We start from the raw sequence: 27,903 nt of genomic DNA on the forward strand, positions 1-27,903 counted from the left end.
GAAGATTATTTCCAGAGGCTGTATAATACCCTTTTCCTTTCCACCTCTATTCTCAAGGAAAATCCCTGATGTTCCACCTAATCAAAGGGAAGAAACATCAATTCATCCAGTAGGTCTCACCAGACCAGATAGAATCCAGAACTTACTCAAGGTTATTTTTAGTGCCAAAGAAAACAGGGGTCTGGAAACCAGTTTTGAATTTTGGCAACTGGAATGAGTCAGTTTGACACATCAAGTTTCAGATGGTCATGGTTCAGTGCATTCTCCCTTAAGGACAACTGGATGTGGTCCACAGACCTTCAGGATGCATCCCATCACATAAAGATGAACAGACGATCCAGAAGGCACTTACACTTCCATCTGAGAGTCAGTCATTATCAGTTCAGAGTTCTACCCTTTGGTCTCAACACAGCCCCCAGGGTGTTCACCAAATGCATGACAGTAGTAGCAACTCACTTGAGACTGCAGGGATTCTGGGTGTTTCCATATCTAGATGACTGGCTCATTACCGCCCCGACCAGGCATTGATATGGGCAAGAGATGAGGTTCTCCAAACGTGTTCTCATCTGGGAATAACCATAATCTACAAGTCTCATTAGGAACAAACTTAAAATTTAGAATTCATAGGAGCAGTTTTCAACACAAAGTCAGTGATAGCTTCACTGCCTCCCTCAAGGGTTGAAACTATAACATCACAGGTCAGGAAAATAACCTGCAGTACGAAGATGTCAGCCCACTTGGTCCTTGTAGATGTATGATCATTGTCAGTGGCAATAACACTAGTAATTTTAGCCAGATTTTACATGATGATTCTTCAATGGACACAGTGGTTGATACTTTACCAATCCTTGTCAACTCTGATTTGAATTACTCAGGTATGCAAGAGAGATATTAGGTGGTGGATTCAGTCAGATCAGGTTCTACAAGGCCGTCCATTTATTTCCCCTCTGCCAAAAGCCATAGTGACCACGGACACTTCCCAGTTGGGGTTGGAAGGCATTTTCTGGGGAACCCAGTCCAAGGCACTTGGTCCCATGAAGAGGCCAACTTGCATATCCATGCCCTAGAAATGAGAGCAATGCTTTTAGCATTGCAAACCTTCCAAAATGCATCAACAAACAAGGAGGGACCAGATCATACCCCTTGTGTCAAGAAACAGAATATGGCAATGGGCGATCTCATCTAGCTGCATTCTCATAGCAATGCACATTCTGGGGAAGTCCAGTTTGACAGCAGACAAACAGAGCAGGTGCATTCTTCCACCTTGCAAGTGCTCTCTCAACAATAATGTGACTGAAATGATTTTTCATTGATGGGACCAGCCTTGCTGCAATCTTTATGCTTCTCCCATAAACATCAAATGCAGTATCTACTTTCCCCTAATCTCCCCACAGGCGGAACCACCGAGGCATGCTGTACTTCACAATTGGCCCCCCAGTCTACTTTATGCCTACCCACCAATCCCATTAATTCCGTAATTTCTACAGAAAGCTGTCCGGTTGAAGAACAGAGTTATCCTCATTGCACCATACTGGCCTTGATGGATTTGGTTTCCCCTTCCTTTGGACTCGCTTACTTCACCAACCTTGGATCCTGGATCCAACTCCAGACCTCCTGTCTCACCCAATGGGCATGATGCATCCCGACATCTCAAATCTCAGGCTAGTGGCCTGGTTTTTCCATTTCCATTAATAGCCAGACAACCGATGCTCTCTTCCCCGTCCAACATATTATTTTATCTTCCCGTAAACCTTCAACAAGAAAACTTTACACAAGTAAATGGAAAAGATTTGTTTACTGGGCACAACAAAATCACGTTGAGCCTTTTTCAGCTCTGATGCATAACGTACTTGCGTTTTTAGTCTTGCTTTTTAAAGTTGGAGCTTGTTCCTCAACCATTCAAGTTCAGTTAGCAGTAATATCATAGGTGTGTACTAGGCTAATGGCCCTGGGGCCTTTACATGTCTAGCCATAGGATTACCCTGGCATAGTGCCACCCTACCTTAGTTTCCAGTGCCTCTGTCGAGTAGAGCCACTGGAGTTATCCCCAGGATGAATTTTCTGTTTCCCATCTACTCATCAAGATTTCTCTTGAAAAGGGTCAGCGAGGTGCTCTGATTGACATGTATGGGAAGTCTATTCCATAGCATGGGTAGTCTCTGGGTTATGAACCTGTCCCTCTAGCATGTAATGTTAATTGTGTAGGTAATGAGGTTGAGGTCTCTGGAGCGTGTGGTGCGGAGGGATTGGGATTTCTTTAGATGTAGCATTTCTAACAGAGCTGGATCAGACATGGCTTTGTAAGTCGAGTAGAGATCGCCTATATGTAGGCGAGATGAGACAGAGAATAGTTGGAGTTGTTTGAGTCTGCCCATATAGGACAAGTGTTTAAGTCTATGATCCTCTTTGTGAGGTAGTTGGCCTCTCCAGTTGTTGCAGGTCTCTAGAGAAGTACATGCCAAATGGGGCATTTTACTCGATTAGCCTAATGAGGGAAGAGTAGAGGGAGACAATGACCTCTTTCTTCCTGGATGCAAAACCCTTAGTAATGGCATGTGCCACATAGGACTTTCTGACCACAGTGGCAATGCGCTGATCAGTAGAGAAGTTGCTGTCAACCTGTGTTCCCAGATCTCTTGTTAATACCTTCTGTGTTCAGTGGTCTACCATCAATGTGGTAATTCATGAGAACTGGGTTTTTCCCAAAGGGGATGACGACACATTTTTTGGCATTGAGTTTAGGTTCATGGTTCTGACACTGGTCGTTGGTCTCAGTGAGGCCATTCTGTAGGATGTCAACATCACTTGGGGAATTAATAATTTCTCCCAACTTGCAATCATCTGCGAACTTTGTCAGCCAGAGTCCCTTCATGTTGACCTGGATTATAGAGAAGTAGAAACCAAACAGGAGAGGACCCAGGACCGAACCCTGTGGGACTCCACTCGTGACTGGTCGGCAGTATAACTTGGAGTCAGCTACTTTCACACTGTGGGTTCTTTCTGTGAGCCAGTTTGCAACCCACCTATTGATATAGGGGTTGCTGCCTAGCTTAGTAAGTTTTTCTATGATTCCTGAGTGGGGAATAGTATCAAAGGCCTTGGCCAGATCAAGGTAGGCTGTATGAACCACCTTATCTTCATCCACAGCTCTGGTGACTGACTCAAAGAAGTCAGCCAAGTTGAGCAGGCTTGATCTACCCTTCACAAAACCAAACTGTGTAGAATCCAGAGTTTGGAGATTCCCATATCCTTGTTTATTAGGTCCATGATGATGCTTTCCATAGCTCCGCATATCAGACTTGTCAGGCTAATGGGGGCGATAGGTCCCGGGGTCTATAGTTGCTCCTCCTTTGTGGAGAGGGATGACTGTAGCAGTGCGCCATTCAATAGGGACAAGCCTGAGGTGAGGTTGTGATTGAACAGGGCACACAGGTGAGGTGCCATTTCACTCTGTAGTTCACGTAGAACACAGCCAGGGATACCGTCAGGTCAGATAGAAGCTGTATTCCTGGCCTTGGACAGTGCTGTTTTAACTTGTGCAGCAATAATACTGGGTGCCGGGCAATCTACTGGTATTGTGATTGATCCTTTTGGTGGGGGGGTGGGGGGGTAAAGTTAACACTGAATCTGTAAGCCAATATATTTGCAATATATGTTGGCTCAGTATAGGAGGTACCATTGTGCAGTAGCTCAGAGAAAATCTGGGTATTGCCATGGAGATTCTTTACATAACTGTAGAAGGCCTTGTGGTTGTCTTTACTATCTGCTGCAATTCTGTTTTCATAGCTAGCTTTAGAGGATTTGATGAGGGATCTCAACCTTTTGTTGAGGCTGATAAGGCAGTTTTTCAAGTCTTGCGACTTCACCTTATTCCGCATCAGGTTCCTCCTTCTGTTGTAGAGTTTGTTTATGGCAGGGGACCGCCAGATTGGTTTCCTTTTTTTTGAGGAGAGCATCTTAGTTCTATTGGGCATGGCAAGATCCATGCATTTGTGTACGTGTTCATACAGTGAATTGGTGTATGATTTGGCAGTCATGCAGCTATTCTCCATTTGCTTGGGTGCCGTGAAGTTAGCCACCTCTGTTTTTAAGAGCCCAAAGTTAGCTTTGGAGAAGTTTTTTATGGTGGTTACCTTTGTTGGAGGAGTGGGAGAGATGTGGATTTCCAAGGTGATTAACTTATGATTGGATCTAACCAGGGAGGAGTTGACTGTTAGTGTAGAGCAACGGTTGCCCATGTTAGTAATGACCAGGTCAAGGATGTTGCTACCTCTAGTGGGGGTAAGAACGAGCTGGTCCAGGGCATTGGAATTAATCAATTCCAGAAAGCGTTGGGCAAGTGTATTGGTACATGAGTAGTTTTCCCAGTTAATGGAAGGGTAGTTGAAGTTGCCCAGTATGAGAGTGCTAGGTTGGACCCTAATATTCTCCAGGGTGCTTAGGAATGTGGAGTGTGAATCTTGGGACATAGTTGGGGACCTATAGCAGGCTACAACCTAAATCACTGTCTTATCCAATGTTAGCTGCACCTGAAGTATCTCAGATGCATTATGTTGGGCTACCAGTCTGGAGGTGTCCACATCCATTTTGAATATGGAAACACTGCAGCCTTTGGAGCTTCGGTCCAAGTTCTGGGGCTGAAAGGTGTGAAATGAGTTGTAGCTTGGTAGTGCAGGCGTGCTTTCTGCAGGTTCAGTGCTAACTTTACCCCGCTCTCACCTCCTAAAGGGCCCATATCTATACAAGAAGAATGCAGAGTCCCTGTAATCACAACTACGCAGGTAAAAGCTGCACTCTCTAAAGCCAGAAACACAGCATCCATGGTACCGGACAACATCCCAAACTGTGATTTGCACAAACTTCAGAATGAAGTGGCTCCCCACCTAAGCGCCATGTTCAGTCATAACCTCACATCAGGCTTTGTGCCCACTGAATGGCGCACAGCAACAGTTATCCCATTCCACAAAGGGGGAGCCACCACTGACCCCAGAAACTGTCGCCCTATTAGCCTGACGAGCCTGGTCTGTAAGGCCATGGAACGTATCATCATGGAAATCATAAACAAAGACATTGGTAACCTCCAAACCCTGGATCCCACCCAGTTCAGGTTTGTGAAAGGCAGATCATGCCTCCTGAGCCTGATTGGCAGTCACCAAAGCCGTAGACAAGGGTAAGATGGTTCACACAGCCTATCTTGACCTCGCCAAGGCTTTCAACACCATCCCCCATTCTGGAATTATACCTAAACTCACTAAACTAGGGTATAAATCCCTAAGTCACAAGATGGGTTGCCAACTGCCTCACTGACAGAGCCCACACTGTAAAAGTTGCAGACTCCAAACCAGTGACAAGTGGAGTACCACAGGGTTCAGTCCTGTGACCTCTCCTGTTTGGTATCTACTTCTCTGAAGTACAGGCTAACACAGAAGGCCTTTGGCTAACAAAGTTCACAGATGACTCCAAACTAGGAGCCATAGTCAAGTCCCCAAGTGATGTGGACATCCTACAGAAGGGCCTCACTGAGGCAGATGCCTGGTGTCAGAGCCATAGCCTCAAGCAATGCCAAAAAGTGCATTGTCATCCCCTTTGGTAAAAACACTGTACCCATGAACTACCACATAGGCGACAGTCTACTTGATGCCGAATGTGTGATGAGACCTTGGGATCCAGGTGGTAATCATATCGCCACAGTAGTCAGGACATCCTTCTGCATAGCACACCGCATCACAAAAGGGTTCTCATCAGGAAAAAACAGGTCATTGTTCCCCTGTACTCGACACTCATTAGACCCATTATAGAGTACAATGCCCCTTTTGGAATGTACCTCACAAGACATCTGCAGCAGCTGGAAAGGCCACAGAAGTACCTCACAAAGTGGATTACTGGCCTCAAACAGATGCCCTACACTGACCATCTCAAAAAACTCCAGCTTTACTCCATAGCATATCGCCTACTCCGAGGTGATCTCTGCCTAACATATAAAGCTATGTCAAACCCAGAGCTGTTGGACATGCTACACCTAAAGAAATCCCAATCCATCTGAGCTACATGCTCTAGGGACCTAAACCTTGTCACCACAATAAACAGGACATGCTGGAGGGATAGATTCCTGTCCCAGAGACTTCCCATACTCTGGAACAAACTACCCATCCATGTCAAGCAAAGTTCCTCATTCGCACTCTTCAAGAAAAATCTTGATGAGTGGATGGGAAATAGGAACTACACCCCAGGGATCACTTCTGTGGCTCTGCTCGACAGGGGCACAAGAAAATGACTTTCTTGGGTGGCGTAGGCCAGGGAACCTTGTTGGCTAGGCTTACATAGGCCCTTGAGCCGATAGCCTAGTACCTACGTATGAATCTATAATCTCTCACAAGTCTGAGTGTTGGGAGGTAAGAGGAGAGTGTTGTCAGTGTACATGATGCAGTTGCTACATTGCCTCAGGATGCCCAAGTTCACCAGGTTAATAGGAAAAAGCACAGAGAACTGACCTTTAGACATGCCTGGAGGGGTGGGTATTGATAATAAGTACTGAATCTGTTTCCTTGTATAACATTTAGTTCTGGTAGCACTTTTATGTGCTACAATAATTGCTACAAGAAGTGTGGTAAAATGCTAGACTAATAAGCTAGTATAAGTGCAGGAGAGGAGAGAACTAGTAGATCTAAGGGAAAAATTGAAGAGCAGACTCTGGCACTGCTCTGAAGCTTACAACAGTTTTGGATACAGCAAGTCTGTATCTGGACTAGACTAGTTACAGAAAGGCGGGAAACAAGTGCAAACGTGGGCTTTTAAACCAGAAAGTTGAGAGAGAGATGGAAAAACTGCCCAAATGGCCAATAAACTACAATTTCTTGGCCAGAAACCACTCCTGTTGTCATAGATAGGCTGCCTAGTGCTTACCACTCCACTGATCAGCTAGAAGGCTTCCTTCCAACACAGAAAGGATTGGGGGGATCAGAAGCTTACAAACAGTCCTGGATACAGCAAATCTGTATTTGGAGTAGACTAGTTACAGGAAAGGGGGCAAACGCAGGCTTTTAAACCAGAAACTCAGATTTTTCGCATTGGATTTGAAGGTTCTTCAGTAACCTGTCACAAATTGTGCACAGCTTTCTTGCGAGGCGCTGTACTTTTGAGACCTCCGTTTAAGGACATTTCTTCCCCATGGGATCTTAATCTGGTACTGCAAGGTCTAATACATTTCCCCTTTGAACCAGCAGCTAAATGTGACCTTAAGTTTCTTACTTGGAAAACTGTTTTTCTAGTAGCCATTAGCTCTGCTTGACAAATTTTAAAGATTCAAGCTTTGTCTTAAAAACCTCCATACTTGATCTTTCACAAGGATCGAGTGACACTACGAACTAATGCCTTCTTCCTTCCCAAGGTGGTGTCAGAGTCTAATATCAGTCAATCCATTAATTTGCCAATATTCTTCCCTAAATTTGCAAACAAAGGTGAATGCATGTTACATTTAGTGTATGTTCACAGACAATTACATTTTTACCTGCATAGAACAATAGACATCAGAAAAACAGACTAGCTATTTGTTTCCTTTGCAGAATTGAAATTGGGCAAACCAGTCACAAAAATAACTTTAGCCAGATGGCTAACTGATTGATTGTATTTCATTTATCTGTAGCAAATTGGGTATTTACCTTACCACAACTGGTGCAAGCTTATTCAACTAGATCTATGGCAGCTTCTTTCAGTTTTTCTTTCCGGAGAATCCATGGACAACATATATGCAGCAGCAACTTCAGCTACTCCCCATCTCCCCACACCTTTCCTCATTACAAATTGGGTCTGGCCTCCTGGGGTAGAGCAGCATTCGGTTCAAATGTGCTCAAGAATATCCTTCCTTAGAGTCCACCCTGGATTATAGGTAGCTTGGGACTCTCTTCCATCAGTTTAGAATAGAATGAAAATTGAGATCATCAGGTAAACAAGTTATGTACCTACCATAATGTTCCATCTTTGTTGTCCATTTTTATTCTTCCTCACCTTCACGCCCGCCAACCCCCATCCTTTATGTTCAAAAACTTCTGGAAGACTGACTTGTTAGAGGGACATCATTGTCTCCAGATATAGTTTCTTACTGTATTGGGCACATGCAATTTTACATCTCCTATATTTATGCATGTTAAACTTTTCCTTTAAATGTTAGGGTAACTTTGGGTTGGTGTATTGTGAGTAAGAGACAAGCTCGAGAGTTTTTGGTTGCCATGAGCTTTAGCAACGGCCGAGTTGGAGGAAGAATGAAAATGGACAACACTGATGGAACGTTATGGTAGTTGCATAACATCTTTTTATACTGCGTGTCACGAAACATTATTTCATCACTTTCCTTCCTTTCTTTTCTTTTTTCCTAGAGCACCTCCAGAGTCACCTTTGTAGTCAGATCATTCATATTGACATGACATGCTTTCAAGTTAGCTTTCACTGTATATAATTTAAGTTATAACCTCTTCTAAAGAACAGATGGTTCCAAATAGTTTGCTTCTTCCAAAAAATCATTCCCTTGATTATAGTTCCTTCTTGCTTTTAAGATTCTCCATATAGTAATGAACCTAATAATTACTAGTTAGATGGCTTTTGCCATGTAAAAAGATATCCACATTGTTTTAAAAAATGTATATTAAAATCATTTTATATACATTTACTTATCACAGCAGTAATTATGCAGTCATTGTCACATGTAAATTCACTGTGTTACTAACTAGAAAAGAAAAAAAAAAGACTGATATAATCACAGACATTAGTAGCACTGAAACATTGTTAACTTCATGTAGTGTATAACTGTGTCCAACTAATGATTATCTGAAACTTGATTATGTGTCTGAATAAAACTTGAACATCCTGGAATATAACCATGATATGTTGTTTGACTTAAATTGTTTTAGCTCATTACTAGTCAGTGAAATGAATGTTATTAAAGTGGTCACCTTCTTTTAACTAGCAGTTTTATTCTGTGCTGATAAAGCATAGAAAAAATGCCCATAAAGAATTCATTTCCCTTTTATAATACTAGGATGGTACAGTGTAGTATATCTGCTAATAAATCTCAGGAATCATGTATACATTTTGTTGGCGTACACTTCCAACACTATTCTATCCATCTAATATGTGACAGGGAGCGAATTAGGTTGCAAGTATTAATCCAAAACAGCCAAAAACGTGGGTAAGTATGACCAGACAACCATAGTCCTTTTTCTCATTGGGAGGCTTCTGTAACCATCTGCCAACATATTCATTGTTATTGGGCATGACCATATAATGTAGATGTAATCTGCATTTGCTGCATAACAATGCCAATGACAATTGTCTGTCCTTAATCTACATTTGAGTAGCATAGTTGGATGGTGTTGCCACTGATGTAATAATTTAAACACTGTGAATTGATGGATAACTGGATATTAGGGTAAGTGTTCAGTTGTGTAAATCGGAACCCTGAATGCAAATTGGGAAAGAAACTGCTGGTCAGGGTCCATTTCTCCATAACTGTGTTTGTAATAGCAACAGGTAGTTCACTGAGGTTGTTAAAATGACTGATCCAAAGATTTAACACTATATGCATGCATGAATGAATGTTAACTTTTCATGTTTAATTATTTTTAAACTTTTATCCTCACAACTCACAAATTTTGCCCTTATAAAGGAAATTTTGTTATCATAAATATTGTCACCGTGATAGTCTAGAATCAATAGATCTAGATTGTAAGGTGGGAGAATCTGCTATTCTATGTCTGTCCAAATGTCTTTTAGGAAGAGGATATCTGCCTTAATCCAGTTTTTCCAATACTGAAGTTCCCCTGCCATTGATCCTATTTCCAAAGACCATAACCTTTTCCATAAAGCTTCTTTGTGCTACATCCCATTTCAGTGCTTTAGACTCCATATTCTCTTTGCATCTGGAAATTATTTTCTTGTTTCTGCATTAGTCAACATGACGTATTCCTTTCAACACCTAAATAGGTCTAGGGTGGAGTCTCGATTAAATATATTGCCTTTAAGCCATTGCATTATTATATTTCTAAATTATTAGTAGGCCCAAACCTCCCCATTTTTTAGCAACATTAGTTTCAATCTACTTGTTGTAGGGTGAGGTTTGTCCCAAAGAAGATTTGAGAGTAATGTTTGAATTTTGGGGCATAATTAGACATAAATAAAGGACGTGTTTCATGATAAAATAGTATTTTGGGTACTAGAAACATGTTTATCATTTGTATTTTCATTACAAGTGGTAAAAAGATTTCTTCTATCAAATTATTATATCTAACAAAAATCTCAATAATGGCTGAGAATTTGCTTTTAAAATAGCTGATGAGTTAGCTTTCAATTTAATACTGAAGTAAGTGCATTATGATACTAAATTCTAATTATTTGTGTTAATCCCTTATGCAACTTTTTTGTTAGACATGGGTAATATGTTTTGTATGCATATTGTTGTCTAGTGGTGCAAAAGATATAAGATAATTAAAACAAGAAGTTACTTTGTCGTAGTTTATTTGGTGTCAGGTAATCCTTATTACTAAGTCATCAGCAAACAATGTAGAAAGTGGAATGCATATGTATCCTTTATTAGGCCAGATTTTACTTAGATGGAATATGGGTGAAAGCCGGCAACCTTGCCACATCCTTTGTATAGTTGTTAAGCCTGGGACAGAATGCCATTTGAGAAGGATTTAGCTGTGGGGTTAGTATATAACAGTTTACATTTAGAGATATAGCAAGCCAAGAGTTGTATGTGCTTCTGTGTTGTTCAGATGAACTCCCATTCAGCTGAATCAATTTTTTTTTTAATTTATTAATACTGCAGCAGCATTTATCTTTTGTCACCAAGCCTGAGCTTGCATCTTTAACCAGAATTTAATGAGATCCATGCTGCTGTAATGTCTTTTAATAAATCACTTTTAATTTCTAGAAATTATATTGATAAGGATATTATTAATTATATTTGCTAAGATTTTTACATAGATTTTCACTGATAATTATAACAAAGTTAAAGGTTGATAGCTAACTGGAAGTGTCTTATGTGGTTTAGTAGACACTAAAACATTCACTGCTAAGGATTCTCAAGGTCAATTCCCAGCCAGATTGCGTTCCTCAAAAAGGTCTTCAGTGGAATTACCAGCACTTGTTTAAAAGTCAGGTGCAGTCTGTCAAGCCCTGATGCTTTCCCATAGGTCATGTTATCAATTGGTAGCCAAATTTCCACTTCTTGAGATTGAATCTACCATTTCTGACTGTATGATGAAATAGTCTTCAAATTCAGTTAAGAAAGATATCAGCATTTGTTTCCTTGCAGTAGAATTTAGTGATATGTTGATGACTGGTGATACCTCTCAATATTAAATCCAAAAATATAACCAAAATATTTTAACAGTTGTAAGTTTTAAATCAAACATGTCATTTTTCATTTCTTCAAAACAGTTGTAGTACCCTAACTCATTTCCTTTAGATATAATTAATAATTTTTGAACTGGAAGTGTTACATCACATTCTTTGTAAAAAATGTCAGTGTGGTTCTATCATCCTGTTATTCAAATAAACCAGTAGTCATGTTGGCATAAGAGAGTATAAAATAGCACCCATCCCAGTTCTATATTTGTATGTATTTCTCTGTCAGACATTAACGAATATTATTTAAACCAAGCCTTGCTAATTCACAACTGTAAATAGCTGTAGAATTTGATCCTGAAAATAGTCAAGTGCTTCTAAACTAACATGATTAGTAATGCTAGTATACAATACCTTGACATCTATTGTTATCCAGAAATAAGTCTTACCACAGAATGCTGTCAAACCTACACAGAACATCTCTTGTATCTTGCACATAGAAACCTTTTTTGAGCATACTTATAAGGAAACTTTTTGACAATGTAATGTTTTTCCAAATATCCTTAACAAGTACTTATTACCAGTCTTCCTGGTTTGTTATATACATCTTTGTACATTTTAGGCAAACAGTTAAATATAGCAATGGTTTGCTCTTGACTCAATTTATTATAAGCAAGATCTTCAACATATGTACACTACATCCTTTAGGTAGTGACATTTCAGATTCAGACCTAGCATTTAAACATTGTTCCTTTTGACTCTTGATATAAGTGGTGCCAGCATTCAAATATTTAAACACCTGTCTACATATTGCTGCAAATTCTTAACTATGCTGCCCTTTGAGAAGATTATAAATACAGAGTAAATATTGATCATTGGTGATTGAGGAATTTCCAAGAATTTCAAAACAGCAGCCACCTCTCTGAGAGGCTGTAGAACTTTTGATAGCAGAAAAAGGTATTTTTCAGGATTTTGCCAGACACCATTCTAATCATCATCAGAGAGATTAATGATATTGGAAGAACTTTGGTTGAAAATTATGTTGTGAAATGTTAATAATAATTAGGCTGTCTCGCAAAAAGGGTGTACAGTTGTCTTGTGCAGGTATATAACCTGTATCAAAATTAGAAAACAGCTTACTAAAGCTAGCTAACTCCATCAATGGTTTATTAAGACATTGAATGTTACCAATAAAGTATTATCCACTTTTGTAGAAATGTATATGTTTGATGATGCGAGCCATTTCTCTAGAAATAGACAATAACCTGAGTCACCAGGGCAATAAAATTATCGAGCATAAGCTGGAAAAAAATATTAAGACTTATTTAATATTGAACTGATTAAGCTATAAACAAGGAAATCAGCAATTTAGAACTAAAACTGCTCTTGTAATGCTAGAAGCCTAAATAACAAAATTGATGACCTACAGGAAATTTGAAAAGGTGCATGTTATGACAGTTTCTTCATGACAGACATTTAGTTCAATGATTGCAAGCCTCCATTAAAATTGAAAGAGTTTCAAGGTATTCATAAATGCAGAAAGAACAGAGGCAATTGAATTGATAATGTACTTAAGAGATTAGAAATATTTAACCATGAGAAATTCAGTTACTTCTGTGGTGTTGCTTGTTGTGGGTGCACAAAAATAATTGTTTTTTACGGAAGTCCTTTACTAGATCTTGGAGAAACAAATGTACAGAAGTATTTGATCAGTGTGGAATAAGTGTTAACACCATCATGGCTGAACATTTAAATGCTCCACATATAAGCTGGCATACTTTTCATGTGCTTCAGTTGAGGAAAAGCTATTCTCTTTCATTACCAAACGTGACTTAAAGTGAAACAATTTGTGATGTGTTCGCTTCGACAGAAAAATGGTAAGCTTTAATGCTTCACAACGGACTGGTAACTCAGACCATAAATTGGTAGAATTTAAAGTCAGCACCAAAGGAAGTTGAGTGATAATGTGAAAACTAGCAAAAGTTTTTAAAGTAGTTATTACATTGCAGTAAATAATTTATTAATGAACTGGAACTGGCAGACTCATGTGGATGAACACATCATTAACGATATGGAACATCTTATATGGTAATCAGAAAGTGGCCAGAAATAATTGCATTGCTTCAGAAATATTAGGACAATATGGAAACAAAACATAAATACATGGTGGAGTAAAACCTTGGCATAATTGTCAGTGGTAAAGTTTAAGAGATGGGCAATTTGGAAAGATAGCCAACATGCCAAAATATTTATATTATATAAGAAAAGTGTAACAAAATATAGACTAGAAATGAGGTATGGAAGAAGAAAATAAGAATACAAGTTGACACATTTTATATCTGATAAAAAAAAAAACTTTTTTTCAAACATGTCAGAGAAGGTAGACATATGTTTTGGAGCAGGTTATTAACTAGTACCAATGATACTGAGTTAGCTAGGAAATTTGAAATAGGATCTGGGGGGATCCCATAAAGCAAATTATCAATGAATACAAAAGTTATTAAGGCAAAGTTCCCCACTGTGTATATGGTATTGGTTCCTGAAACAATGAAGTAAATTAAAAAAGACTGCAGCAGGGACTGACAATTTAAATGGGTACTTCTTGAATAAAATAAGTACTTCTCTAACCCTGATATTAGCATTTATATTCCAGAAACCACTATTCACTAGAAGTTTTCTAAATCAGCAGAAAGTGCACAGATAATCTTGCTTCATAAGGGATGCAGATCAGACTTATCTGGCAACTACTAACCAATAAGTCTTAGTGAGAATTATTAGTAAAACTTTTTTGAAAGGATGCTGTTAAAATGTATGAAACATCAGGAGAACTTTAAAGTCACAGACATTCTTCAGTATAGATTCTCTTGTGCAACAAATGTAATATACTTGCACATATAATATTAGAAGAACATGACAGTATTCCAGTGGAGATTATGTACTTGGATCAAGCAGTGACATTAAATTCCATGCCTCGTGTTTTTATTATTAAGGCACTGACAGAAAATGACTAGATCCCTTAATTCCTTAGATGGATAAGGAATTGGTTACAAAGGAGAACATATAAAGTCCAGACAGGTAATGTTAATTCAGTTCAATATAGACCACTTTGCAGAGTGCATTAAGGGTCAGCTTTGTAGCCATAGTTATGTATTTATGTACATTGTGCCAGCTAGTGGTAAAAATGTCTGGTGTCTGAGTCTGTAGGTGATTTAAACTTTGTAAGCTTAGTTACAACTGTTAAAGATCAGAACATACTCCAGAATTATGTAGATGAGCTAACGATATGGGTAGAGAACAACAATAGAACTTAAAAGTAAGAAATGTACGGGACTTAATTTAGGAAGGGACAATGTAAAATATCTGTATGATAATTTGATTTCTGCATGTGCAAAATGTAATGATCTTGGAATTTTTATCATAATGATTTGAGGTTTGTGTACTAGGTCACCAGTAAAGAAATGCTGTGAAATACTTCATTCACTGTTAAAATGCATTGTTTTTAGAAATAATTTGGTATCGATACTTATATGTAAAAAAAACATTATTAGACCTATACTTCAATGCTGAAATTAGTTTTTTTCAGCTACAGTCCGTTTCATCAGTGATACAGGAAAAAGTACAAAAGCACTTTTATTAAAATATTACTAGAGTCAAAAATACAGAGGAGAGAATTTGGGTATACAAGTGTTTGCATTAGGTATCTTGTTTTGAACACATGCAAATCTAAGTAGGAACAATAACATAGTAATGATTCTTGCTTTAAAAAGCATGTCAAGTTGTATACACTCTTAATTACAGGGCTGGAAAGTGAAATGAGTTGCCTGTGAAAGTAAGACTGTCAGATTGTCTGACAGCATTTAAAAAGGGCATAAATGATTGGTTTCGGGAAATGGTATTTTGCAGCATTGCCTCATGGAAGTGGGCTAGATATAATCTTTTACAAGGTCTCATATCCAATCTAATCGTTGAAACATTTACACACAAACACACCCATAGGCATGAATGCATATACGCACATTAGTGTTTAACACACAAGAAACACTGAGGATTTTAGTCTGCTATGCTGTTTATATAAGTAAGCGAGCTTTTCTTTTTTTTTGTTTGCTTTTATTAAGCCTTTGAAAGCAGTAATTTTGCAGAGCTAGACACGAAGTACATTTTGTTTAAATTCCATGCCTTTATGGCTTAATGGTGACTTTTTTCTTTGAATTATGATTGTTGATTTTCCATTTTGGAGTGGTACTGTTTTTCCATTACTGTACTGTGCTGTTGTAATTTTTACCTATGGGTTTCATGCGTCTATATTACCTTGTTGAAAGATGACAATATCGAATGGCATAAACATCGCAGCCCCCCCCCCACTCCCCCGCTAATTATATATACCAACTCTGAGATTGCACTACAGTGAGGAAAGAGCAAATTTTCTCATCCCCACTGTACTATGATCCCGCAACAACACTTTCGATATACGGCATTTACGACATTATTGCTGTTCGATATTTTCAACATGCGATAGGGTGAAGTAGACCCGGTTTCACCCACCACAACCTTTATAATGAAGCCATGGCAGGATATTTCACACAACACCCAGCTGTACCTGAAAGTCTTGCTTGGGAAATTGGCATCATATCACTGAATATGAAAATAGTAATGGAGCCCATTTCTAACAAATGGTGATAAATGGCCAGTTGCCACATTTTTTGCAAACATCTTGTAATCTTTACTGGTTTTCCTATTGTTTTTTTTTCAGTATAATGTTTTTTTTCAGGTCCCTGTGGCCAGCTTTAAGATTACAATACAGGTATTGTGAGAGACATTCACAAGTATGGGTGTGTTAGGCAGTATATATGTATATAAGTATGCATTTAACAATTCGTAATAGTGAATCTAAGTAGGAATGTCTGGCATTGTCTATTCCTTAGTATCATACTTGGTATCAGTGAGTTACCCTTCGGGGGGGCGGGAAATACCTCTGGGCTTCCTTAAAAAACAGTAATAAAATAACATAGGATAAATGTAGCTTTTAACTTTTATTGGCAGTGTTGGACGAAGTATTGCACACTGTCCCACATAGATTAGTAATTAATAAATGAACGTTATTAAATATCCTTTCATAAGTGATTGAAGCTCCAGGTTTATTAAGGTGCTTTTTAAACAAAATGCCATTCCAATGTAAATAAAACAAGAAAAGTATGAGTTAATTAAAATAAATAACAGGATACATAAAAAGTAAAAGGAATGTAAAACTATATAAAAGACATACTACAAGACAACATAAAAAAATCATTCCATGCCATTTTATGGAAAATCAAATAAATATGTTTTTAAAGCCTTTCTGAAATTAACCAACATTCACAAAGTCACATAGGTAGCAAGTTCCACAGGCACAGAGGTCCTGGTAATAGAAAGATCGAAATCCCAAACTCAAAGTTAACATAAGGGAACTACTATCAGTCCCTCAGATGCTGAGTTTTAATCCCATGTAGGACATGATAAGCTTATTCAGATAGCAGGAACCCAAGTCACTGATATCAGAAGCTTGAATATGATCCTATACCAGATAAGGAAGCCAGTGGAGGCCATGCAAAACAGGTGTCCTGTGTTGGTGATGAGATTTACTAGTAAGTAACCTGGCTGCAGTGTTCTGCACCATCTATATAACCACTTAAGTTTAGTGTTAGGGAGTCACAGATGCAGGGCATTTCAGTAGTCCAGTCTGAAAGGGTCCAGGGCATGGAAAACTATCAGGACATCATTTTGTGGTACAAGGTGCTTAATCCTGGAGATGGTTCTTGTATGGAAAAATGATTTAATTACAGAAGACAAATGGTCACAAAATTGAGCTACAAGTCAAAACTAACACCATGATTCCTCATCTTAGTAACAAATTCCAACTTATTGCTGCCTTACATAGTGTAACTGGGTAAAAGGTATGACAGAAGAGTATCTCATAGTTGTGTGAACATACAAGGTGTCTGTCTTGGTGGTGGTCAATTTTAATCAGTTGTTAGTAAGCCAAATGTGAATAGCTTCAGGATCATCAGGTAGGGAAACAATATAAGCCATCTCTTCACAGGGAAAGGAAAAACAGATTTGAGAATCATCTGCATAGCTTATGGTATGCTATTCCCATTTCTCTTGGTAAGTTTCCTGGGGGAGTGTCTACACTAATTACAAAGAGCCTACAATAAAACCCTGTAGTATTCTGTATTCAAGGGTTTATTTGAGTGAATAATGGAGTCCAGAATGTCCTCTTTAACTATTGTTAGACAAGTAAGACTTAAACTAGTCCAAAACCATAGTGAATATCCCACAATAATACCAAAGCTGAGCTATTAAGATGCCGTTATTAATAGTGTCAAATGCTGGAGAGATCCAGGAGGGCCAACTCTGTATAGTGCTGCTGAACTCTTACCATCTGGAGTTCATTAACAGTCGTTATGAGAACTATTTCACTGTTCTCCGGTTCGATCCTCGGCTCGGGAGCCTTCTGTGCGGAGTCTGCATGTCCTCCCTGTGGTCGCGTGGGTTTCCTCCGGGTGCTCCGGTTTCCTCCCACATCCCAAAGACATGCTGCAGGTGGATTGGACACTCTAAATTGGCCCTAGGTGTGTGTGTGAGTGTGCCTTCTGTGGAAGGTTGGGCGCCGGGCTGGCAACTCGACACCGTAAAACTCCACTGCCATTCAATGTGCGGACAAGGTGATCCGCTGTGGCGACCCCTAACCGGGAAAAGCCGAAAGAAGAAGAAGAAGAAGATGAGAACTATTTCACTAGTATGGGGAGTACAAACCCCTCACTAGAATGGATCCATAAGTCTGAAAACTTTAAGATAAGTTTCTAGTTACTTATAAACAGCTTACTTAATAATCTTTCCAAGAAATGAGATGTTAGAGACAGGGTAGTAATTATTCAAGTTATATGGGACTAGAGATGATTTCTTGAGAGATGGGAACACCAACACATTCTTTAAGACTGTAGAAATAACCCCATCCTTCAATGAGACAATCAAGATTGGATAAATCACTGGAACCAGAACATCAAAGCTGGCTTTGACCAACACAGAAGGACATGGATGCAGCTCACGTGTCGCTCACAAGCCAGACAACATGTTAGTGAATTTATCAAAATCACGAATATCGAATGGCAACCATGACATAGTTAAAAGAATGGGAGGATATACTATACCACCCTTTGAATCAGCTGGGGAAAGGCAGACCAAATGGAAGCATCTTGCCAGTGAAGACAAAAGCAACAGACTCACATTCTGAGTTTGGCAAAACTCTTCCAGTAGGTAGGCTGAGCTACATTGTATTGCCATCTCCCAGGAAAGCACTGCTAGGTGATCAGCCACTGAAATCTCCCTTGACAGAAACTCTGACTTCTTATGGGAGGTCTCTGCTTGATAGTTGGAATAATGCTTATCAAACTCAGTCTTGTTACTTCACTAGACTGCCTGTCACCAGAGATGGTCCAACCTGTGCCCAGCTCTATGAATTGAATGATTAAAAACTTAAAACCAAGGTTTGCTTCTCAAGGTAGGGGCAGGGCAGATATAACCTGGGGCCTTAGAGGCCAAAGGCCGAAATACAGAATGTGTTATTCTCAACAAGGATATCCACTACATTGGCACCACTCTCCAGAAGGAGCTGAGAGAGTGTACTGGAAAAAAGATCACCAGTAATGCGGTTGATGTTAAGAACTATCCTTAGATCAGGATCAGGGGCACTGTGACTGGTTAACTACACTAAAGTGGGCCAGGAAGTGGTCAGACCAGAAAGCAGGTTTCACCACCAGATTTGTGGCTGCCAGTTTCAACAGGAAGACATATTCTAAGTATGCCCATATGTATGCATTGCAGAGGTAATAACCTGAGCCAACGCAAAACCTTTCATAACATAATTACATTCATAAGCAGGGACAGTGTCTTATTAATGCAGATATTGAATTCTGCTAGCACTGCAGTGTGCTGGTGCCCAAAGACTGAGATGACAAAGAAATTCTTGAAGGAATGTCCTCATACTATCTGGATGGGTGATAGACAAGGAAAAAGTCTGCAGCAATGACATTTTCAAAGGAATTAGTCTGTCTGGTGTTCATGTATTACTTAATTTTATTATTAGTGCAAATTGCTACCCCACCCTCGACCCTACCCCTTCTAGGGCAATACACAGCTGAGATGCCAGGTGGAATGGCTGAAGCCAGATGTGGGCAACAATTTTCATTCAGGTAAGTTTTGGTTATAAAAGCAAGGTCTCCATTATGCAGAATGCCAAATACAATGCCTATCTTATTGCAAATTGAGCTCACATTAGTGTACAAAGTCCTAAAAGGGGTTAGAGAAGAGTGGGTCCCAGCAAACTTACCCGATTACCCGATTGTTTAAGGGGACTCTGAGTACTGTAAGGAGACAGGAGCTATGACATTTGACCTCAAGAAAGTAGCATCGGGCCCTCCTGCCTAGCACTGTCCTATGCCTAGACAGATCAACTGAAAAGCAATGGTGACGTCCTCCCCTGTGACTACAAATCAAGTGTAGATTTATTTATTTTGCATTTATTTATTCACATTTGTTTGCCAAGAAAGTTCAGTTGGATAATTTTATCTGTTTTCATTGGAGGCCCTGGTAGAAAATCTCCACAAATAAAAACAGAAAATACATATACATAAGTCACAGATGCCTACAGAGCTGTACCACAGATGTTGGAAGTCTGTATGATATAAAAGGGTACAGGGCTAGTAACTTTGATGAAACTATAGAGTAATACCACAGCAGTTCAGGAGTGCAGTGAGGCTATGAACTGTCAGAATAGAGCACTGTAAATGTACAAATATGCATAAACAAGTGAAAATATCAAAGTTAACTACGAATGGCCATCACTGGGGTACAGTGATAACCACTAAAAATATGACAGACAAATGGAAATGAAATCATCCAAGAATAATCACTTTTAGATGATAAAATCAAATGCACAGTGCAAATATTACTTAACAGTTGAAAGTACTGAATAGGATTCTTGGATTTCTCCTGAGGAAAAACAGACAGATACCTTGTGAGCCCTAGAATCAGGTTCTACAAGGGTAATCTACAAAATGAGGGCAAACTGAGTAATGCAAGTACAGCATAGGAATACACTTCAATACGTGGATAAAGCTTGAAGGAAAAAGTAGAGAACAGTATCTTGTGAGCCCTAGCATGAGCTAGGGCTCAGTCCGGTTGGTTCAAGCTTCATATGAATAACCAAGTGCAGAAGAGGGTTCATCAGTAGCCTCCACTAACTCCACGGCACGTTGCTTCCTTGATCAATCAGTTAACAAATGGCAATGCCCAGTAAAACAGACAGTTCCTGCAGACTGGACCTCTTCATCACAGCTTATATAGATGGTCTGGCTGTCAGAAGAACTGCCCTTTAAACCCAATTCATACAAATTATCAGCTCAGCAGTCCTCAATGCATTCATTGGCTTTCTGCTTCTTGGTTACTTAAGCCAACAGCAGTTCACAGTCTGCACCCCCAAAGCAAGCAGTTGGCTGTCAGAGTCATAGGGCTACAGTCCCGTATTTTAGTAAGTTACTAAAAAAAAAAAAAAAAAAAAACAAAGCAACAGAGGATAGTACAGACAGCCACAGTCAGTCATAGATGAAAATAGCGAAGCTGCGGAACACAGAATTTTTTCCTAGGAAAGGAATTTGGTTGGCCGTTCCTGTGGCTTAGCTATGTTCAGCATGTGATGGAAAGTTACGGGTCGGGATCAGGTAAGTGTGCAATTGTGTGAAAGTGAGGGGAGGGTTAGGGCACGGGTTAGGTGAGTTAGGGTTAGGGCGTGGGTCAGGTAAGTGTGCGATTGTGTGGACGTGAGGGTTAAGGCGCGGGTGAGGTGAGTGTGCGATAGTGACGGACCTTAGGGTTTGAGTTAAGGTAAGTGGATAGCTAGTAGTGTGTGTGCAGTTTAGTGTAGGGTTAGATGTAGGATTTTAGGTGTGTGTGTGTGTGTGTGTGTGTGTGTGTATTGTTGTTTGTTTGGTGTGTTTGTGTTGTGTGTGTGTGTGTGTGTGTGTGTGTGTGTGTGTGTGTGTGTGTGTGTGTGTGTGTGTGTGTGTGTCGGAGCAGCAAATTTTTTCCCTTGGAAAAAATTCGCTGTTCTGCATGTTCGATGATGTCAGCGTTCGCTGAATAGGGGTTGATATTGGAACATTTGACGTTTTAAAAAGTCGATGTTCTAATATAGACCCGTTCTACATAAAGTAATAAGAGCGCAATTACTGACTAGAAAATTGACTTAGTCAAGGCTTCCTACTACACATTCTAGGGGTTATGCTTGTAAACTCTCATTAGATTACAGAATATGTTGATAATTGCAAACTAGGTAATGGAATTAATTCAGTAAAAGATGGTGAAGTTCTCAAAGATTGTCTAAAAAACATCTGCTATAGAGTACTGACTTCAGTAGCATCATAAAACTTGACACAAATTAGATAAATTACGATCACTGAATAAGTGGTAATTCGAAAAAAAATATGTCATTAGAGGTCAAGGGACAGACATAGACACTAGTTCAAACATAGACCATTTCTGTCTACCAAGGGTAGAAAAGCATATTTATAGCCCAGGTATAAAAGGCACACCTACAAAGAGCAGTGTACCACTATTGCCTAATTCATGTAACCTTTATTGAATGTAATACCACATTTTATAGCTTTTGATCTAGCCACCAGAAAGAACTTGAAAAGCTACAATGTTTAATTGAAAATTCATTGAATTGACATACTTGACGCATTCAGAACGTCTTCACAAACTGTAATTTTCTGTTTCTTATATGATACTTAGAGGTTGTCTGTGCAGGCCTATAAGGCAATATATGGTCCATTCTATTTGAAAGTCTGCATTTGTTTTATGCTTAATACTGCTGTTAGTCTGCCCTCTGATAAAAAACTGAATAAGTGCACTGTCCACTGCTTTGTATCAGACTGTTCTGTTAAATTTCAGTACTGGCCAGTATGTTCCATTATCTCAAATATTCAGTACGTTTTCCACTTCTTGGGACCCTTGTCAAATGTTGTCTTTCGGCTTTTCCCGGTTAGGGGTCGCCACAGTGGAACTCCGGTCCACTAATGATTGGCAGTAGACTTTCACGGTGCCGAGTTGCCTGCTCGACACCCAACCTTCAACAAAGGCACGCCCATTCACGCATAAAAATAAAAATATTTGCTTAAGACTGGGACATTGGCAGCACAGTGCATTTTACTAGCTGGCTTTGCACAACTACTTTGTTTACCATTATAGGCTTCTGCTGTTCATATTAGAAATCTTTTTATGATCATCAGCTATAATGACAGTCAAGATGCACTAGGAAATGTGCTGTCAATGGCATTTGAGGTAGCAAAAAATGCAGTGGTAAAACATAGCATTAAGCAGAGATGCAGGACACCTTATAAAGGCAGCAGAGAGCTGCAGGTGATCCCTTGGGGAGGATTACTGAGATAGACAGACATATCTCAGTTGATTGGACATTAGTATAATGATGTCAGACATCTGTCCAGCTAATTGATTGTTCCCCCAGAAAACATGTACTATATATCGTGGAAAATCAGATGAAAGGCATTCTGTCCTAAATAATTCTAAAACTAATTTTTCTTCATCCCTGAAGAAGAAAACAACCACCACATAATTGAGGACACTTTGTTCCTGGTCTGATCCATAAAGTGAAAGACTGTCATGTGAGCCATGCATGAAATTATTGCCATGGCTATATCAGGCCATTAATAGAGGGGGAAGATTCTGTGAGGAAATTATTTTTTTTTATTTTTTTTTTTTATAGAAGTGGTTAACGTCTGTTTGCCACATATGCACAATCAAGGGGTTTTGCAGCCCTACTTGTGTATGTGTAACAATCAAAACAATACAATCACAAGTGTTTGAAGACATAAGCACTTGTGTGGGCTGCAGGTATTGTAGGTAGGAGCTCCTCATTTCACTGGCACTGTAGGAGTCATTCTAGACCTAACAAGTGTAGTGCTTTGAGTAGTGCATATGAATTAAGTACCTTAGAGTGTGGGATGACCAGTGCTATCTTTCACAAAGCACATTGATGAGACATTGGAGAAAACACAAGCAGTTCTAGCTTCTTTTTTTACTCAGAATTTTTTTATTTTCAAAAAATGATATATAATTCTATAACATATTATAAATAATAAATTGAATAGCTATATATAATATATACACCAGCCTGACAACAATAACAGTATTAAATGAAAGAAGTCATATATTAAATCAACAAACTATCAGAGGATATCAGTTTATAGATGTAAAGTGTCAATCAATGACAGCACCTTTTTCCATGGGTTGTTAACCAGTGGCCTAGGAAAAATCCTTCGCTCCTTGATTTTCATTTCTATCAAAATTGAGCTCTTCAGTAAAGTGTAGAAATCTTCCGTTGTTGGTGTTATGTTTGAGTTCCATCTTCTGGTTATACATTTCCTTAAAATTGCAAGTATTGTCCATAACAAATGCAGACTTTCATTCATATTCAAAAGGATCAGTGCTTTAGATAGGATAAAGGTATCAGTGAACAAAGCTTGTAAAAATTTATTGATTCCATTCCAATATGGTATAACTTTAGCACAATCATAAAAATATGATTCCAGTCTGCTCTGTGTATCTTTTTACATCTCCAACATATTCCGTTTGTGGATGGACTGAATTTAGTGACTTTATCTGGATTTAAAAAAGCTCTGTGTATATATTTCCAATTAAAGATTTTTCCAGTATTGTATATGGGAAGTGTATTTGACTGATAACAAAATGTTTTCTTTGGTTTCTTCATTTAGTTGTAATGAATGACCTTTTGAAATGTACTACCAGTAAGAAGCTTTAGGGGTTGTTTTATAGTTTATTAGTTCTTTATACAAGAAGGATATACTGTTTTTTTGGTTATGATCATTGTATACGGTTCCATATAACTGAGTTTCGGTATAGCATTACAAGAAGAGCTATTAATTATTTTACATAAATCTTGGGTGTACATTAGTATACTCTGTAGAGTCAACCAATCTTGGGATTGAATTTTATAAATTGCTTTTATTTCTTGTAAGTCTAAAACATTTAATTCTTTAATGCATTGTAAACAACAAAAACATTATTTTGTTCCCAAGAAGTGATTACTTCTCTATATAATTTATGAGGGTAATCTCTTGTTATGATGAAAGGTACTAAAAGGTCAATCCAAAGCTTTAAGTCTATATTGGCATTTATAAGTTTCCTAAATGAGTTCATATAGTAATTAATCAAGTGTGTTTTCATAGGTTTTGCTATGTTATATTGCATGCAGATATTTAATAGGTACCAAGGTTTATTAGCTTTATCTATTATTGGAAACTTGTTTAAAAAAAGTAATTTCATTCATTGATATAACAGTTAGTAGTTCCTTCCAATTATTAAGGTGATTGGGATTTATCCAGTCAATAATAGTTTTGAATATGGATGTCTTTGTATATGTTTCAATATCTGGAAAGTTTAATCATGCTAGGTTCCATGGTCTAATATGAGTTAAGGCAATCCTATTCCTCTTAGGGAACCATAAGAATTTTAATAAAGATGAATTGATTTCTTTAAAAACACCTCTTTCAGGAAGCAACTGAATAGCTACAGCCATATACAAAATCTTGGGTAGTAAAACCATTTTTATTAATTGTAGTCTGTCTTCAAAAGTTAATAGTATTTTATTCCATCTATCAATACAGATTTTCATTGTATTAATTATATTGTTATAATTTATTGATGTTATCTCATTTAGATCTTTACATAATATTATTCCCAAGTACATTAGGGTAGATTCTTGTTTCCCTATAATATGGTTTTCTTTAACTTGTACTTCTTTTTTTACTTAATAACAAAAAAATAGATTTTGATCTATTAAAGTGAAGACCTGAAATCAAATAAAATTTCTCAATCACTACATCCAACTCCTCTGAGGACTCTTTAGAATTAATTAAGGTTAACAATATGTCGTCAGCAAAAAGCATTATTTTAGAATTATACTGATTATATATGTCTACCCCTTTAAGTTTTGGATTATTGCGTATTGTTTCTGCTAATACTTCAATGGCTAAAGCAAAAAGAATAGGTGACAGGGGACAGCCTTGTTTAGTGCCCTTTGTTATATGAATAGATTCCGATGTAAATGGTCCTAGTTTAACATAGGCTAAGTTGTTTAGATATATATTTTTTAATAAGTGAATGAAACAAGGGGGGGAAGGCGAATAGTGTCAGTATTCTAAATAGATAATCCCAATTTAGAGAGTCAAAGGCTTTTTCTATATCCAGACCTACTATAAGTGTCTCCTTATTTTCTTTATTTATGTAATCTATAAGAGTAAGTATCATTTTGATGTCTATTGTGTATAAATCCTGTTTGGTCATTATTTATTGTTTTAGATAATGGTATCTTGATTCTATTAGCTAAAATTGACATGAATATTTTGTAATTGTTATTTAATAATGATATGGGCCTATATGAGATGCATAAATTTGGTGCTTTATCCACTTTTAGAATCAGAGTAATTAAAGAATATTTCCAAGAAGGTGGTATTATTGCATTTGATTGAACTTCTATTAAAGTTGTATGGAAAAAGGAGATTATCATTGGAGGGAAAAGTTTATATAATTCCATGATGATATCATCTATTCCTGGTGCTTTATTAGTCTTACCTTCTTTAATACTGTCAATAATCTCCCTTTGTGATATAGGCTTTTGTAAATCTGATTTTAACTCTTCTGGTATTTTTTTAATATTAATAAAATTAATTTCGAAGTTTAGATTGTCAGTGTTAGAGTTCTGTTTTTTAAAATGTTCCATGTAGTGATATCTGAGTGCATCAAGAATATCTCCTATACCTGATACTTTCTTTCCTTTTAATTCATGATGAATGTTATTAATGTTATTAGCTTTGGCTTATAATTTGAGTCTTGTGGATAAGTTGTATCAATGTTTAGGAGAGATGGCTAAGGAGTTTACTTTTAATTTTTCTAAAGCTAAACTAGTTTTATGTGTTAATATTTCATTATATTTTTTATTTAACTCCTCTACTTTCTTTCTAATTTGTGGAAAGGCTTGTTTTTTTCCAGTTTTAATTGACGCAAGTTTGGATTGTGCATCTAATAATTCCGTATCCCACTCTTTTATTTTATTTTTTACCAGCTAAGAGTTTTACCAAATATATAAGCTAAGAGTCCCATATCATTACCTTATTGATTCTGTTGTGTAATTAATGCATAAAAACACTATAATTCTGATAACAGCCAGGGTTTAAATTTAATTTTTGTTATATATGATGGAATTCTAGAGGAGAGGATTAAAGGTTTAAAATCAGTTTGGATTTTTAAAATCAAAGAATCATGGTCTGAGAAGGGACACGGAGTAATTGAAAAATTAGCGAATTTAGATTGCAGATCTTTATCAATTAATATTTTGTTGATTCTAGTTTGAGTGCAAAATCTATGGTCTTGATAGGAAAACAATAATGATTTATCATCTTTCATACTGAATGTATCTAATAAATGAAATTATTCAATCCACTTTTTTAAAGATTTTGAAATGGAAGAAGTCCAAAGGGGTTTCTTATTAGTAGTTTCAGAGGAATCTAAAATGCAGTTAAAATCTCCTCCCATTATTAAATTACCCTTATAATTATTAGAGATAAAATCTAAATGTTTTTAATTGCTCCTACTCCAATACCAAGAAACCAGTAAAGATTTGCCAAAGTCCATATTCTTTTTCTGAATTTAATTGCTACAAAGGCCATGAGGCCTTCTTTGTTTTCATGTATATAAGAGATTTCTGACATTATAATAATCTTCTTCCATAAGATTGTTACATCTTTTGTCTTAGTCTTATGAGTAGATTGAGCTAAGATTAAATAATCCTTAGGATTCCACGAATAACTATCATTTGTTTTGAAATGTGTCTCTTGAAGGAAGACTACCTGTGTTTTGTTTAATTTTAGATTTTTCAGTAAATTTGATCTTTTACTTGGGTTATTTAGACCATTGGTGTTCAAGGATAGTATGGTTAAATCCATATTAGTTTATTGTCAGAAAAATAAGTTAGACATATTCCTCTGATATCAACAGATAATGTTTTTATGAACAAGTATTTAAAATAAGTTATCAGTCTTATTTCTTTTATAAATATCTGTAAGAATTTATTTTGGTCAGGCTTAAGAAGAGAATTTGTATATAATAACAAAATAAACATAACAATTGATACAACTAAATTCCATTCTAGACCTGGAATGAAGATCATTCCTAATCTAATAGATAAAAATAGGTCTATTAGATTATTGCTTATGCCTTTAACAAACAAAAAAAAATTGACCATTGAGCTCCATAAACTAAACTATTATATGGAGAGTGGTTTATAAAGAAATATGTGATCTAAGATGTTTTATTTCAAAAATACTATTCTTAAAGTTATAATCAGCAACTTTATTACATTAGGAAATATCTAATATGTAATCACCTATAAGGAATTCTTAAATTATGAGTGTATATATCTTTAAAGAAATT

The 27,903-nt window shown here is 37.6% G+C and overlaps 1 protein-coding gene across 2 annotated transcripts in view; it reads left to right on the plus strand.

Moving 5' to 3' along the window:
* Window positions 1–27,903, plus strand: part of MAP3K20 (mitogen-activated protein kinase kinase kinase 20) — a 1,351,048-nt gene that overhangs the window by 490,240 nt on the left and 832,905 nt on the right. The gene's annotated exons all lie outside the window — the stretch shown is intronic.

The sequence above is a fragment of the Protopterus annectens genome, chromosome 6.part1, assembly GCF_019279795.1.
Source record: "Protopterus annectens isolate FY-2018-M chromosome 6.part1, PAN1.0, whole genome shotgun sequence".
Classification (NCBI taxonomy): domain Eukaryota; kingdom Metazoa; phylum Chordata; order Ceratodontiformes; family Protopteridae; genus Protopterus; species Protopterus annectens.